The sequence below is a fragment of the Drosophila tropicalis genome, unplaced genomic scaffold (assembly GCF_018151085.1).
Source record: "Drosophila tropicalis isolate 14030-0801.00 unplaced genomic scaffold, ASM1815108v1 contig_905, whole genome shotgun sequence".
In the NCBI taxonomy this organism is placed as follows: Eukaryota; Metazoa; Arthropoda; class Insecta; order Diptera; family Drosophilidae; genus Drosophila; species Drosophila tropicalis.
The window spans coordinates 527818-545633 of record NW_027173405.1 but is presented as its reverse complement, the minus strand read 5'-3'; the positions used below and the strand labels follow the sequence as shown (position 1 = coordinate 545633).

The 17816-nt window shown below is 37.4% G+C and overlaps 1 long non-coding RNA gene across 1 annotated transcript; it reads left to right on the top strand.

The window, feature by feature from the left end:
* Positions 1–941: 941 nt before the first annotated feature.
* LOC137586143 (uncharacterized) lies at positions 942–1368 on the top strand. Its single transcript, XR_011033704.1, has 3 exons — positions 942–1038; positions 1150–1274; positions 1348–1368. It is a non-coding gene; the product is annotated as an uncharacterized lncRNA (long non-coding RNA).
* The last annotated feature ends 16448 nt before the right edge of the window (positions 1369–17816 follow it).

Below are 17816 nucleotides of genomic sequence, written 5' to 3'. Positions count from 1 at the left end.
AGAATCGGAAATAATGTGATTTGAATTTGGCGCGCTTGAGCCGCCTATCGATATCACGACTCGACTCACGTGTCACCACTACTCCGAAAACAGCTGTCGGCCGCTGTTTATATATTTGGTTTTTGATTTTGTTGTTTAATTATGTTAATAATTTTTTGTGGTTGTGCGGAAAAACCAAGAACAAAAGAACGCTTTTACACACCGCGAGTGTTGTGCGCAAACAAAACAACCGATCAATGCATATGGACAGATGCTTTGATCTATGTATGTACGTACATGCATAAGTACACAGGTGAGTATATAGATATGTATGCACACGCGTTGTTCACAACAACAAAAAAAAACGTAAGTAATTGTAATTTAATTGGATGTGGGGTTGTGTTAAATCAATGCGCGACACCGAAATGTATTATGTGTTGTGGATATGTACATATGTATGTGCAATGTATGACTAAGTAAGCATATACATATGTATGTACGTATGTAAGCAAGTGCACCGGTATCCAAAGACGCGCGTGAGGAAATTAATTTCTCACCTAATTCGAACGCGCAAGAAATCGCGATGCATACGTTAAGTGCTATTTTAAAAAGAATATTTTTTTTGCCTTTTGTGTCGTGGTAAATGTGCGAAGGGATTATATGTATATGGATATGTACATATCCGCGTACATCAACAGGTGACGATGTATGTATGTACGTAGATACGCGCGTGCGGAAATAAGTTTGGCATTAAAAGTAATTATTCCAACACATAAGAAAACGCGGTGAACACTTTGATTATTATTTTTCCCTATTTTTTATAACACTTTAATAATTTTTTTTTTTTTGTTTTTTAAACTTTTACGCGGATTTGGCAAACAGCTGTGGAAATTACATACATGTACATGTGAATGCATATGTAAAAAAAAAAGAGGTGGATTTGGACAAGTGCGAGGAAAAAACATAAATAAAAAATGGATACTCGTGGAATGTAAAACGAGAACGTTGGACAATCACGCTAAGGATTAGGAACTACCATGTAACCTTGGAACAGGTCAGGTATGTACATACAATATGTAAAAGTGTGTAGGTCGCTATGGAGAAGCGGGAAAACCTCACACTTTTAGTAGTATGGAAATGAAATAAATAATGAAATTTTGTACTTATCAGGAATTCCGCCGATGCAAGCTGGAGGAGCGGAAGGATATCCGGCTCGAAGGACCAATGTTCGTGGAGGGGCGGAAGGATCCAAATAAATACTAGTAGTTGGCGGGTGCCAATTTCTTCTGGGTATGGTGAGCGGGTGGTGAATTAAAAACGCGCGAAAACTTCGGTTAAATAAACTTATGCTTTATTAAATATTCACAGAGAGCCCGACACACACGAAATGGTTCGGGTTGAAAATAATTGACAATTCGTAAAGGCAAAAGAACGGGTGTTCGGGTGAAAAGCTCGATTCAGAATGATGGCGGTGCCCATTGGAAAAAACCAAGTCACTCCTCCTGGTGTGACCGTAGATGCCGAGGATCAAAAAACCCTCCTCACTCCTCACCGCTCACTGCTCTTCGCCGCTCACTGCTGTTCACCCGGTGGCGTGAACAAACTTAATGCGCACATAACACGTCTAACAAGGGGAACTTCAGGTATGTGAACTACCGATTTGGATGAATTTTGGATATGTTGTAGAATACCCCATAATTTGAAGCTGTGTGAAATATTTCGGCGCACTATTCTAACAAAACACAAAAGGACTTCTTGTCTGCTTCAACTCGATCTTAATGATCTTCAGAATTGGTGTAAAACCAACCCATTAAACCTCTCTGAGGAAGTAATGACCGGGTTCCTTTTGTATTTAAATTAATTGTCAAGACGGACACTTTTGTGTCCATTCGTTATATTTTTCAGATTGATTTTTATTCACAACAATATTCTTTTGCTTAACCTATGTTTTCATATGTATATATTCTTATGCTGCGACTTATGCGACAGCTACAAAAGAGAGGGAGAGGGTCAGTACATACATACATATTGTTGGAGCGCTTGCATCAAAGTGCTTGGTCAATGTTCACACGCTGGCCTGGCTCTTGCTCATGTTATTTAATTTGTTTTAACGCTTAACTAACAGATAAAACATAACATAAAGGAACAAAATTTGATTCGGTATGTAAGAAAAGCAGGGTGCTGACTTCTTCGGGACTACTAGTTTGTATTGCGTCGAAGAGCCGTGCACCTACTATTGTCCTGGCCTAATACGTTCTTGCCTGCGTTTCTCTCTCATGACCTTTGCTGCAAAGTCGATTACCGCCGTCCAAATTTTCGCGTCTTCTAGCATCTTTCTCACCAGGTTGGTAGGTGTGGCTCCCTCACCTAGCATGGTGTTTAGGGATCTTCTTTCAGCGTCGTATCTCGGGCAGTAGAACACAACGTGTTCAGCGGCTTCGGAGATGCCACTCCCACAACAGCTGCACTCGTATGTGGTTTCATGCCCGAACCGTTTTAGACAGTAGAAGACAACGTGTTCAGCGGTTTCGGAGATGCCACTCCCACAACAGCTGCACTCGTATGTGGTTTCATGCCCGAACCGTTTTAGGTAGCTTCTGAACCGTGTCCGCTCAGTATTTGCTTGAAGTAAAAGTTTACTTGTCCATGATGCCTCTTGATCCACGCCTCAATGTTCGGATTCAGCTTCCAGGTCCACCTGCCCTTGGTGGAGGCATCTCAGGTACTCTGCCACCTAGCGAGGCATCCATGCCATTGCAAACTGCGCTTCGCTTGACGTGATGATGCGCTTAAGGTCTCCTCTCGGCGACTAGAAATGCCTTCTGCCGTTGTTACTTGCTCGGCTATAGGCAGCAGTCCAGCAATAACCAGGAACGGATCCCTGTGGAACTCCAGCTGTCGCTACCTTCTCCATGACAACGTCATCTGTGTGGTACCGGATTTGCCTGTCTGCGAAGTAACATCGTACACAATTGACCAGGTATTGAGGGACTCCAAAACCTATTAAGCCATCTATTATCCGGCCCCACCTAGCGGAATTAAACGCATTTTTTATATTCAGTGTCACCACCAGACAGTATTTTTTGGAGCCGCCCCTCCATCTTCTACCCGCTATTGCCTCAGCGACGATATCTACCAATTTTTGGATGGCATCTATCGTGGATCTGGCTCTCCTAAATCCATATTGCTGGTCTGATAGGTCACCGCCGGCAACTATGGCTTTGTTAAGGCGCACGCCGATGATGTACTCGAGAACTTTGCTGACTGTGTCTAGGAGACAGATTGGCCTATACGAAGGCGCCTCTACGGGTGCTTTGCTTATGTGAGTATATGTATTGTGCATATACAAATATACATACATACATGATCATGCTTAGCTGTATATTTATGTGCATACATCAATGTATACATATAAACATATTCAAGTGCACAATTATATTTTAATACAAGTTGACCTCTTTGTATTAAATGATTATTTGTATGAATACACTTAAATACATAGCTAACTCTGTACTATATGACGGATCTGCATGTAGTTTTAGATTATATTTTCGGCATATGTCGAAAACATCAGTCAAATTTTTGAACATATGTTTTTCAGAACAGCCTAATACAACTAAATAATCCATGTATAAAAAGCCTTGGGATGGTTGTAGTCCGAAGAAAGCTTACGTCATCATTCGTTGGAATGAATTCAGGGCTAATTTTATACTGTATGGTAATCTTTTAAACCGATTTGAGCCTTTATATGTGGAAAAGGACCTTAAGTCTCAGAGTCTTCATCTTTAATTAAATTTGGTGAAAACCTGAAGTAAGGTCAAGACAAGAAAAATATTTGGCTCTGCCTAATTGATCAAGAATATCGTCTATTCTTGGCAAGAGATATTTGTCTGCAATTAATTTTTTATTTAAGCTTTTGTAATCCACCACTAAACGCCATCTTTTATCATTTGTCCCCGGAAGAGAGTTCTTTGGTACTAGCAGTATAGGTCTGTTGTATTCGGATGCTGAAGATTTTATTTCTAAATAATTTGTCTATATATCTATAATTTTTAATATGATTTTAGTTTAAATTTTTAATCTAATTTTAGTTTATTTTTTTGTTTATAAAAATTATTTGTAGATATCTGTTTCTAGCGCAAATATGTCTATATATTTTTTCGCAGAATGCATTTAATTAGTTTCATAGGTGATATTACTGCTGGATATTATAAGGTTATAATCATTTAGATTTTCTTCTTAAACTTAATTTTCAGATTTAAAACTGTTACGTCATTGTTAATGAACCTGTCATAAGTTTGTTCACTATTTGCTGCTGTATTGGCAATGAACACACCTGTTTCTAGGTCTTGACTTGGTATAGAAATTTCTGATGGATTGTTTTCTATTTGGATAAGTCGAATCACTTCTGATCTTGCAGGTATTGAAACCGTGTTCTTGCTCACAACATTTCACATAGGCACCAATATATGTTCGTGCCAGTCGTCTGGTCTTAATATTATAGCGAGTAAAACACGTCTGACTTTGGTGAGCTCTTCTTCAAGACTGTCTCGCTCTCATTATTTTATTTTATTCTCTTTGTTCTTTTTTAATAAGTGAGACAGCACACTTCCCGCACTGTCCCACTGCATCACGAATGTAATAGTAATATATAACTTAGAGCTAATTTGTAACAGAGAAAACGAGTAGGATATACTAAAGGCCAAACATATTGCACTGGGGGAAAGTGTAAGACATTTTTAATACTAATTGCTACAATTCGGCGATTCTGACAGTAAGGATCACCCGATCCTAGTCTTATTTATGACAACCTTTGCTTCTCGTTTTATAGCTTTGTGTACTGTTGTCATTCTTAATGTTTTTTAATTTACTTGCTGTGTTGTTTAACATACTTTTCTTTAACGGAATTTTCATTTACATTTAGGTTTGTATTTACTTTCATCTGTTCATTCAACAGTTTAACAATTTCATTGCTAAAGATCAAAGTCCAGTATGGGGAATCTTTGACTGCTGAAATCCGTCGACGTCACTTACAATGTATCGATCATTTTCGAGGCACTTAACGATTTTAAAAGGTCCTTTACATCTCGGCACTAATTTTTTGGATATTTTTAAGTACTACATAAGAGCGTAGCTTAAAGACTTTTGGCCCTTTTCGTTTTTGATTCGCTAGACATTCATGATACTTTTGAAGTTTCTTTTCTTTTTCTTTAGCTTTTGCTCGTATTAATTCTAAGTTTCGTTCTACTAACAACTCATCTACTTGTCGTCCTTTTTGGCCGACGCCAAATAGTACGACACTTGGATGCTGTCCCAATGACCTTTGAACAGTGTTCTTCATGGTAAACTCTACCATCTCTATGGCCTGACTTAAGCTAACATTTTCTTCTGAGGCTAGTAATTTTGCTAAAATGGGCCCTAAATTTATATTTATTCTTTCAACCTGGCCATTCGCCTGTGGAGAACCAGTTGCGATCTTGACATGTTGTTTATTACAAGTTTGTAAAATGCTAGAAAATTCGTTATTAGTAAAACACGTTCCACGATCCGACACTATGCATTTTGGGCTACTATACGACCTAAAGTACTCTGTAAGGGCTTCTATTGCTCTTTAGACTTTGTGGTTTTCGCTAAGTACAGTCTGACAAATTTCGTACACGCATCAACCACCACTAATACATGTTTTTTTGTGCTTCCTTTGACATCGATTGGTCCGAAGTGATCTATATGTGATCTTCGAATGGCACCACAGGTTTAGGTATATTGCGGATATGACCTTCTTGTTTTCCATTTTTTGACGAAAAGACTATACACTTTAAGCAATTATTTATATGCTGTTATACTTTTTTTCTTAACTTTGGAAACCAGTGCGACTTTGTGGTAACTTCTACATCCTTGTCTATGCCTGTGTGGCCTAACTCACTATGATACTTAAACAGGACATGGGATTCCATATTTTTCGGGATGTAAAAGGCAAGGCATTTTGTAGTTTTTTTTTATAAATAAAACCGTTTTCCATTTCATATGAACTGTGTTCTAACATTGACTTCAATCTTAGTCAGTTGCTTTTATTGACTTGTTACATCGGCTGCTAGATGACACATACAATTACAGTTTTAGCACCTGAATGTAGGCTTCTCTTTTGCGGAAACAATTGACAGATATACAGGTTTTTCCCGCTGCATTATTATATTGACAAATATTGCCAACAATTCATCCTTAGATCCAAAACGTTGCATACAAGCCATCTCTCGCAAGTGACGGTCTGGTATCCCGTCAACAATATACTCGACCATCTCGTAATCCGGCATATGCAAGCCAAGAGCCAGACCAACTTTGTAGTTAAAATAATTCAGGATCTTTGCCCATAGCATCGAATATGGTTTCCATAGGCTGACTCAAGCACTCAGGGCTTGAGTGTGGATTCACTCCAAGGCTTTGCCCGTTAGTTTGCCGAAGACAACTAAACGTAAAATATTTTCGTTCAAGTTGAATGATCTTTTCAAATTGTGCACGGAAGATATCCAACCATAAACATTTTTATTGCCGTCAAAATCGGGTAAAAAGTCTTTAACATCTTTGGCCAAAATCTGGTCGCCTGTTTTCGTCGCCAGCCAGCTGCTTGAGTTGTCAGACTCAGGGTTGCCAGCAAGGCGCAAGTTCGTTCTCAAAGTTCCAATTCTTTGCAAAGTAGTTCCACCTTTTTTCCCAACATGTACATAACTATGTTTTCTCTTCGTTGATACGCTCTTCATTCGACTTCTCATTTGTGTCTTCGTGCTCTCCGTTGTTACGCTCTTCATTCGACTTCTCATTTGTGTCTTCGTGATCTCCGTTGTTACTCTTTTCATTCGTCTTCTCATTTGTGTCTTCATATATTTCTTGCTGTTCACTCAGAATAATCTCGTTTTTTGTCTCTCTTTCTGTCTGCGTCTCCCTTTCTGCATAGTTTTGTTAATTTTCTGCTTCGTTCTGTTCGTTTGCAGTTACTTCTTGCCGCTTGAAATAAGTCTGCCTCGAAGTTTTGCGTCTGATCGGCGCCATCGTCTGTCGTATGTAGCATGCTCTTCAGGTACTCCAAGCAATCTTTTTCAGGCGGATCTGCGCGTTTACCTGATCCTATATTAGGAGCAGCCCCATCTTTTGGATGCTGCCCTCTCGCTACAAGGCTTAAAAACTTTAATCGTTCGGCTAGCACAATTTTAGTTCCAGTACCCGGTAACCCTAGGTTTTTGCACCAGGTTTGTAACTGGGACTTTGAAAAATCATCAGGATTTATTGAATCCATTATTGTTTTTTAATTTTGTTTCTTCTTAGCTAAATTATAGCTTTTCCACTGTATTTTCATTGGGTTTACCTATGACCACTTCTAAAATTATAGCGAGTAAAACACGTCTGACTTTGGTGAGCTCCTTTTCAAGACTGTCTCGCTCTCATTATTTTATTTTATTCTCTTTGTTCTTTTTTAATAAGTGAGACAGCACACTTCTTCTCGCACTGTCCCACTGCATCACGAATGTTATAGTAATATATAACTTAAAGCTAATTTGTAACAGAGAAAAAGAGTACTAAGATATACTTAAGGCTAAACATATTGCACTGGGGGAAAGAGTAAGATATACTTAATACTAATACATATTGCTACAATATTAACCAATCTGGGCCAGTTTGATAGTCAAGAATACAGTTATATTTGTTAATAAAATCAATACCAAGGATACATACACTGGGTATTGGAAAGTTATCATCGACTTTATAAAATTGATCCCTTACGAGAACTAGTTTTAATTGTAATTCTACATCAACGTGTCCTATCCTATTAATTTTTATATAATAATTTTATTTAACAATTGATATGTCTACTTCTGTGTCTACGAGTAGTGTACTTGTGAGGTGGCTACAACTGATTTTGCACGATATGAAACAGCTAACAAGGGGAACTTCAGGTTTGCAAATCATCGAATTGGATGAATTTTTAGATATATTGTAGAAATTCCCTTATTTAAAACTGTGTAAAATATATATATGATAAATCACGTTCAAAGCTATAGTTTCGGGGACTTATAGGTAAAACGCCGAGTGGACTTAAAGCTGCGAGACGAGTTCAAATAGCCAAACTCCTCCTAGATCTTAAGAGCTACTGAGCTGAAATTTCGCAAGTAGGCTTGTATATACTGCAGGGGTTGTATATCTCGGATTCAGCCGGATCGCGCCATATCATATAGCTCCTATACAAACCACAAAGTCATGAACAGTGACTTTTCTCAATAACTTCGTTATTTTCTGTGCTATTATCGTGAAACTTAATATTAGAGAGTTTATTACTATAAACCAAGGATAGCGACCCTTTTTCTCCCTCCCCGCGAAATTCGGGACTTGGACGTCCCTCTGCCTAAAAGTTCGACGACGATCGCTCGCTCGACCCAAAAAAGGTCGTTTATGACCCGTCATAAAACTCCAGACACACAAATTTTTGTGTGCGTCAAAACCAAAAAATGACCTTTTTCTCTGCCCAGCCTCTGCTGCTGATGCTCTGGCTCCCAAGTTAAATTTCCGTGGCCACCCTTGCTATAAACTACTGTGCCAAATTTGATAAAGATCGGATGACTATTTCATATAGCTCCCATAGGAACGATCAGTCGAAAACAGTGACTTTTGTTAATAACTTCGTTACTTTTAACGCGATTGCTTTTAAATTAAACATTTGTTAGTTTAACATATCTGTTAATGACTGTGCCGAATTTGATAAAAGTCGGGTGACTATATCATAAAGCTCCCATAAGCACGATCGGTGGAAAGCAGTGACTTTGATCAATATCTTCGTTATTTCCTATGCTAAGATTGTAGGCGGTTCTTTCGCAAACTTAAGCCTTTTTGTATAAAACGTTCTTCCACATTGATGGCTAATAGGTAAGGAAAGAGTTACCAAAAAAGTTGCAAGGGTATACAAACTTTTGACGCGGTCGAAGTTAGCCCCGGCCCTCTGGTTAATAATTATTTTTTCTTTGTAAGATTTAGATTTATTGTGAATATTTTGACTTCCAGGGTGGTTTCTTAAAAATTCTGAGGGGTATTGGGGTTTTCCACCCCTGTTAGAGGTCAAACGCCTCTGGTATTGGTATTTTGGTTATCTGAGTTCAGTCTGTTATAGTGATATCCACCTCCACGTCCGTCTTTTTGGTGGCGAGAATAATTACTGTCTCGTTGGGCTCTGTGGGTATTGTTTTTGTTCCAGTTTGAATTGTTTCTCCAGTTTCCATTGTTGTTATAGCGACGTTACCGCGGTCATTATGCTGGGAATAAGAAATGGTATTATTTTGGAAATTGTCTGTGGAGCCTGATTCAACCAAAAGAGTAGTGAATTTAGCGATGGCTTTATTAGTTGAGTCAAAGTTTCCTGATTCCATTAATATCTGGACTCTTTGACTCTTAGTAAGACTTATCACAGCATTTACTGCACTTTGGTCGTGTATTTTATGGCTTAGTCATTTGGAAGACCAACCGAAATATATGCGCCTTTAAGAGCGTCGGTCAATTTACTAATCTCTTTTCTGTATGAAACACAGTTATTAACATTTCTTTGCAAGTTTTTAACTTTTGCTGTTAAGAGATCTACTGATTCACACTTAAATGTTGTTGACAGTTTTTGGATTACTGCAAGAATCGTCATTTCAGAGTTAAGAGAATTTATTACCCGCTTGACCATTTAGTCTACATTTTATAATTTCGATTGCTATGGCTTCGTGTGTTTTTTTTATAGTGCTGAGCACGCGAAGCGCTTGAATTCTACCATTGTTTGTGTCATTTTTTCTTCTGAACTATGTAAAGTTATACTAGTGTTTAAACTTAAACTTGTTTGAGTGTTATTTTATGTCGTTTTAATGTTAATGTTGCTTTTTCCTTGCAATCATTGTAGAAGGCTAGAGCTGCTATTTAATGGGATTTCGAAAAGCTGTTTCAATGGGTTTTGAAAAGAAGAATTATTTTTTGTAAATGGGCTTTTATAATATTGGAGTGTTTTTCTATGGTGCCCCAGAGGGCATCAGTATGTATTTCTACCCTGCGAGAGGCACTTATTTGATTTGTAAAGTTTGTCTTTAATATCGCAAGTTTTATTTATGATATGTTCCTAATCTGTAAAAATGGGAAATTCTACACTTTGTCGAGATCATTAGCTCGGCTCATATACCTTTTCTTTATGCAACGCCTATGAATGGAGTACACAAGATACAATATATTAACAAATATGAATTGACAAAGAATTCTTATTATTATACCCTGGCGGAGGGTATTATAAAATTGGTTAGATGTTTGTAACGCACAGAAGGAGACGTTTCCGACCCCATAAAGTATATGTATGTAGTGTTGATTTAACGATCGATGCTATATTTATTTATTTATTAATATTTGAATTGTTCGATGACAATCGAGTTCGATATATTGTTAAGATTTAAATATACTTATAAAATAACACTGGACTACCTATGGACCTTGACGTGCGACTCAGTTGACAGTCTCTTTGCGAATGATTTACGGCCTCTCTAAAAAGCTCTCTCTCAACTTATATAATGATCCTATGCCCTGCTCTCTCTACTACTACTAGAATGTTCGGCCACTACGTGTTTGTCTCTTCTCTTCTATCACTTTGGATTGCTCTCTCTCAATGCCATTTCCCACATTCGGCCCTCTTGACAGTACATTCGACCCGAATGACGGTCCCCACAATTTCATATATTCCGATACGGTTGATGTCCTATTAGGCCCTTCCGCCTGTCCGACTTTCTCTACTTCATATGATGATATTCATTCATGATACTTTTCTTCGCACAATTTTGTCTTACGACTCATATATTCAACGAGATAAAATGAATTATCCTCTGGATACTTTTGTAACAAAGCTGGCCCAAATCCGTACTTTGAAGCGTCCGCATATATTTCAGTTTGCCATTTCGGCTTAAACAATTTAAGGACAGGTTTTTTAGTCAACGCAGCTCTTAGTTCTTCAAACGCGAGTTTGTGTATATCTTTGAATTCGAACTTGGAATCCTTACGCATTAAATCAGACAACGGTTTCGCGATTACTGCATACCTTTCAATAAACTAACGTTGAAAACATATTGGCACCTTGCAACTTTTCTAAAACGCTGTCCATATGACCCATGGGAAAGTTGTCACGAAGAATCTTTTCATTTAATTTCCTGTAGTCACACCATAATCGCTTCTGACCATTCTTCTTCGAGACTAAGGCAACTGGAGACGCGTACTCAGAAGTACTGGTTTTATTATTTTCTCTTCTAGCCATTCTTGAATTTGTTTATCAACGATTTCCTGATCACAAACGCCTCGGGTGCTGATACACAGGTATTTCGTCGCTCAATATAATTTTCATGCTTACTGGTGCGTTTGAACTTCTTTTTGGCTGATAGTTTCGAATAAATTTTTCTACTTCTCCTTTTATCAAATGGTTCAAGTGCGAAAGATTTATGTCTAGACTCTTATCCCTGTCTTCAATATTTGTGATGAAGATATTTCCAATCTCTCCTGTCCACTGAATATCTGAGTCATTTTGTTCTCTCTTTTGGGCATACTATGGGTGTGACAAACTTCTTTACCGTTGCGCATAGCAAACTCACATCCATTTGCTGTTACACTTATGTGTTCAATATCGTTCGACCCAGTATTGCATCAAAACTTATGTCCTGGTCTGGCACTACATGGAATTCTATGTTCATAACTCAACCATATACTTTCACTGGTATTATAAAACTACCGAAAGTCAATACTTTACTGTCGCCAATTCCTGTTAACTTTCTAGCTCCGCCTAATAACGGTTTCGATCTAATCATAAAATAAATATTTCTTCGCATAAGACTTAAACGAGCGCCAGTATCTACGAGTCCTTTAAATATAACGTTAGAATATACGATGTCTTTAAGTTCTAACCCTGACGGACTAAATTCTCTTGACGGCTGTATTACTACATCTTTATTTTCTACAACGTTTGTATTTGTCTCGTATTTAATTGGATTTTCTGGTTTGCTCTTTGCCATTCGATGTCCTACTTTACCACATTTGAAACACTTCTGATCGTTCTTTGGGCAGTTTCGTCTGATATGTGATGTATCACCGCAACCATAGCACTTCCGATTCTTAGATGTATCTATTATTTTACCCTGATTAATCCTTTCTCATGGCTGAGCCTCGAACTTGTTTAACGACTTGTGTGAAGCACGAACTTTCTGATACGTTTCTATTTGAAATTTCAGTTCTTCTAGATTCCTGGCTTGAAATAGAATAGCTTTATTTACTTGTGAGTCTGGAATGCCCTTCACAAAGTATTCTATCAAGCTCTCATCGTCCAAATTCACTGGTTTGGCAACTTCCATTACAGCATACAAATATTCATGTAAAGTCTCCTCTCTTTTCTGAGAACGTTGCGATAATATTCTGTGAATCTCAGCTGCTGATCGTTTCGACCCAAATTCTTTGCGTAATGCTGCTTTTAATATTTTCTTTTGTTCGATACTAGTAATTAATGCTAAGGTTAGTTTTAGTAAATTCAATTAGGATTAGAACTATCTACATATAGTCCCCAGAAATTTACCCAAGTCCGCTCCTGTCCCACGAAGTCTTCGTTTAATTTTGGCCAGCGGGGTGTCTGGCCTCTTCCAACGTTTTGTCTCTTTTTGCGTCCAGCTTCTGCTTCTGCCAACGGGTTGTCTCTGCCTCTGCCGACGTTTTACCTCGCGCTACGACCAGCTTTGTCTCTGCCAACGGGCAGCTATCGCTCTGTCCAAATATTTCTAGACTGTTCTGGAAAGATTCACTGATCGCCGTCCGTTACCACACATGCTCGTGCATGTAGTGTCTACTTCGTAACGTATTTGGGCATCAACGATTTTGTGCAACAAATCTAGCACAGCCTATCTCGCTTGCTCTTACACAATGATGCCGACACTAAAAGTTTTTGCTTTGTCACTTCGTAGAACTTTATTTTGTTGTCTCTTTCATTCACGCAGTGTTATATGTACATACATATGTTGATTTCTTTAAACAATATTTCGGGCGAGGCCCCAAAAATGTATTGTTGATTTAACGATCGATGCTATATTTATTTATTTATTAATATTTGAATTGTTTTATGACAATCGAGTTCGATATATTGTTGAGATTTAAATAAACTTATAAAATAACACTGGACTACTTATGGACCTTGACGATATAGCCATGTCCGTCGATCCGACCGTGCGTATGCGTTTTACTCAGCCACCTTAAGAGCTATCGTTCTGATCTGTGCTTTTTATTATCAGGAGCAGATTATTCTCGTAAAAATTAGATCCCAAAATTTGAATCAAATATAACACAAGTTACAGTCAATATAATAATCTCTGCTATGCTCCCAGCTCTGCCTCCAGCGCTGCGTGCTGTCTACTACGTCATACGTCATCAACAGAGCGAGCACATGCATACACACACAGGCGCAACGCTACATGAACTGTATGAGTATGCGTGCGTTGCTTTGCTTAGGGAATGAGAGAAGAAGAAGAACAAATTGTAAAACACAGAGTAAAATTGTTTTGTTTGATGAACTTAGTTGCAGAAAACAAATTTTGAACATGTAAAATTATTATTGCCAAGGACTGCAAGGGTACATAAACTTCGGCATAGCCGATGAAAAATGAAAAACCAAATTTTCCTAGAATATTTTTAGAATCGCATGGTGCAACATCTATCTCATTGAGTACAATTGCCTTTGGGTCTACAATTTTGGTTTCCTCAGACCCCATGACAATTGAGAAATGATATATACATATGTTTGCATGTATTGCAAAAAATATTATGGAGTTCAAAAAAGTTCCAAGATTTTTTATATGTAAATATTGAATAAAAATTAATTTAACCCTACTTCCTTGTTTGAAAACCCCCCTTAGTTCCTTGTTAGGGTCATAAATGATATTTTTTAATTTAATTAACAAAAATTGGTATTTAATCAGTTTTAATTTGTGTTTTTATTAATTTTTACTTATTGTCTATGCAATCAGTACACAAATTGTAGCGTTTGTGATGGTTGGGACAATAAGCCTTCTGGCATGAAAAGCAGAAGTTTGCATACTTTTTTCCATTTGCGTTGTAGGGACATAATTCGTATCAAGCACTTATTTTCGGGTTGGTCATAATAGGCTCAATTGCAGATCGATTTTGGCTTAATTATGGCAGTTGATTTTGAATATTCTTGACGGGAGCAATGGCATTTTGAAATATGAAAATAGGTTATTCGGCCCGCTTGCAGGAGAATATAAAAATGATTTGGTCACAGGTGTCAAAACCTTCTTGTTTTATTGTTGTTTCATAATTATGATAAGTTTTTTATTATCTTCAAGACTGAAGTTTTTCATGTGGGGCTGTGTGGGATTTTGGAAGCGCAATTATCCTCTGATGTTTTCAACTTATTTGTGTCTTTTTGCCTATCGATTTGAATTGATAAATTTATATAACTCAGTTGTTTGGAGGTCGGTTCTGTATGCCTATAAACTTTCCCATCTTTGGAGACCATGTCTGGATTATCCTTACATTCGTGCTCGATTTGTGACTTTTCCAAGTCTAAATTAAAGACAACAATAAGCTCCCAAGTAGAACCTATTTCTTCATTTTTATCAGAATCGTAAGGTCCAAGTTAATTCATTTATTCAGACTTTATTGTCTTCACTGTGGACTTATTTTTTCGCAACAGTTTTACATCTGTGATCCATGAATCTACTAAGCAAAATTAATGATTGTCTGCTATCTCACACAAAAAAATTAAATATTTGAAGACATGTTATCATGTTGTAAAACATCAAAGCTTTTTATGGAAACATTAATGTTAGGACATGTATCTTTCGCAACGTATCCGATTGGATTTCCATGTGGGGTCAAATTTGACCCTAACAAGGAACGTGTAACTGTCCATTTTTTTACGTTAAAAATAAATGGATATAAAAAACTGGCTTACCTCGAGATCAAAACTCGAAATAAAAAAAAAAATATTTAATTAAAGCCACTAATAAAAAAAATTTAAAAAAAAAAAAAAAGGTTCAAAAATGATACTGTAAGGAAGTAGGGTTAAATGTAAGTATTTTTTGGTTATTTATATGGACAAATTTAAATGATCTATAATATTTTTATAATTTGTATGTGCTTGTTATGTGTAAATAAGTAAGGCTGCGTCAAATGACCAGCACCTCCTGCTGTTCGTTACCGCATTGGACTCTGGCCTTAGTTTTATGTGAGAACTTGAATAACCAATTACTACTGCTATTTAGTTCTACCCAGTAAAATCTTGTCTCCACAATCGTTGTGCATAAGCAGTTAGATGTGGTATTATGTTTGAAAGGTGTCAGCTCACAGCGATTTTGATTGGGACCACTCCGTAGCCAACTTCCTTCACATGTTCTCCTGTTTGACTGCCAGTCCCGACATTTTTGCATAGCTGATTCAGACATTAAGTGATACGAGTCTCTCGCAAAATTATATGTATATGACTATCTATATATACCATTACCATTTGATTATTGTTCAATAGTACAGGCACTGGAATGAATTAGTAAAGAAAATACGGATGTCTATCAAAAAGTGGTACTTATGCATTTATAATTAATTTTCTGTCATTAAAACCCTTGGCCATTAACAAAGTGTATATATCTTTTAACCCAGTACCTGACGTTTTACTTGGTAATACTAGTATTTCGGACAACTTGTCCTTTATTTTTGTTATTTCCGACTTCATCTGGCTTGGTTTTAAAATGTTAGGGTTCAACCTACCATGGTTAATGTCTATTAAAAGATTTATAACTCCTGTCTGAATATTTTCACATTCATCTATAACGGAACTCAGTTGTCTTACAAATATGAAGAATTGCATGGATTCTCTATATACGTAATAGCTTCTTTTGGTACTTCTGTCATATTTTCAATCCGGTTGTTCATGTTGCGAAAGTTAATATTTATTTCATCTATAGTTGTCTTAAGAATGTTTGCCGTGGAGTCTACCATCGATGTCTTCCTTTCTTCTTGTTGTTTCAAATTGTGTATTCATCTGTACTCTGTGATCTGCATCCATGGTGCCAAATAATATACAGTGAACCCATGAATTCTAACGGCGCTCGCTTGCTTCTTGGTCTAACACGAAATGACACTGGTCTTCAAAATTATATAATTTTTGACATAAATCCCTCATTTTACGAGTCAACCTGTTTATTTAGCATTTCAAAATATGCCGACATGTCATAGTACAATACTAGATCCCATGAGAAAGCTACTACTACGACTTCACCCATTGGATCTAAGTACAATGCTGCTGTTGCGTTTAGTTCTTTTATTGTAATTTTTGGTCGATTATCTTTAATGCTTGCTGTATTCGAAAGTTGACAAAGATGCTTTGGACAGATGACCGAATATGGTACTTTTCCGATATCGATTCTCCTCAACTTCTTCGGATGATTTTACGCCAACAAGTGGACAGATTTTATTAATAGGTCTTGTAATTGACCCTTCTTGCAATTTGACTTTGCCCACTCTTACTTTATCGTCCCTACCTTCGTGAATTTCCTCAGTCTTGCCCAGAGGCCACCTGCCTGGGTGACAATTTTCATCTTTGATAAGTACGACCTGTCCATTCTCTAAGTTTGCCATAATGTGCCAGCTTATCTGTTCTCGCTCTAAAACAGGGGCAACCTGAACGTTATCTTGAACTGCTTTTTTGAATTCTTCATCCAGCTTCCTAGCCGCTCCCACAAAATGTGTACCGTTATCAGAATATATGTTAGCGCAGAATATATTTTAGACGGGGTAAATACCCCGTCTTGCCACAAATCTTCGAAATGCTGCTAGGAAGGCATCAGTTGTTAAGTCACTAACAACTTCCTAATGAATTGCCTTAGTTGACAAACACACGAATACTGCTATGTACCATTTGAATGTATTTTGTCCCCGATTTTTTGAGCATCTTGTGTATATGATATGGGTCGGCAAAATCAATACCAGTGTTATGAAATGGGAATGACACCGTTACCCTACTTTTGGGTAGGTTACCCATAATTTGCTCCGCAGTTACTTGGCGATATCTGGCACAAGTAACGCATTCCCTTAGGTATTTTTTAAGAGCGTTTCTTAAACCGAAAATTTTTAACATTCTTCAGCTGGATAAATACCCCTTGAGGCTACGTCTGCAGGGTGCGACGCCTTACGAATTTTTTCTTTGCTAGTACCGTTTTTTTTCCAGCACAGTGTGATAGTAGAATCGCTCCAGCATACATATCAGCTGGAACAGCAATAGACTGCTGGACTCTTTGTTGCAATTGCGATAGTAAGTTTGCTGCACATAATTGCAATTTAGGAATAGTTTTCCTATTTTTGATAGGATTAACTTTGTTCTTACTGGCTATTAAGGTAACTGCCTCACCAATTTTAGCATATACCACCCGCATACGCCTTTTCTGACGCGTCAGCAAAACCATGAATCTGTTACAACATATTAGGCTGTGTCTTGATCCATCGGGGTAATCTGGCTTCTTCCAGGTACACCAAATTGTCCCTGAAGGATGTCCATATTGTTGTGTCGTTATAATACAGTTGTGTCGTTATAATACAGTTGTGTCGTTTTAATACAATACAGTAAAGTCTTTAACATAAGAACACTACACCGTTGCTATATTACGGTATGCCCCATTATCCTCGCCTGTGTTCTTCTTGCTACCCAGTCGTTGTTTTTGTGTACTGTAGCATGTTCTAGAATAACATTTAATAACATTACAAAAATATTGTAGCAATTAGTTACAATATTTATGTGCGCAACATTC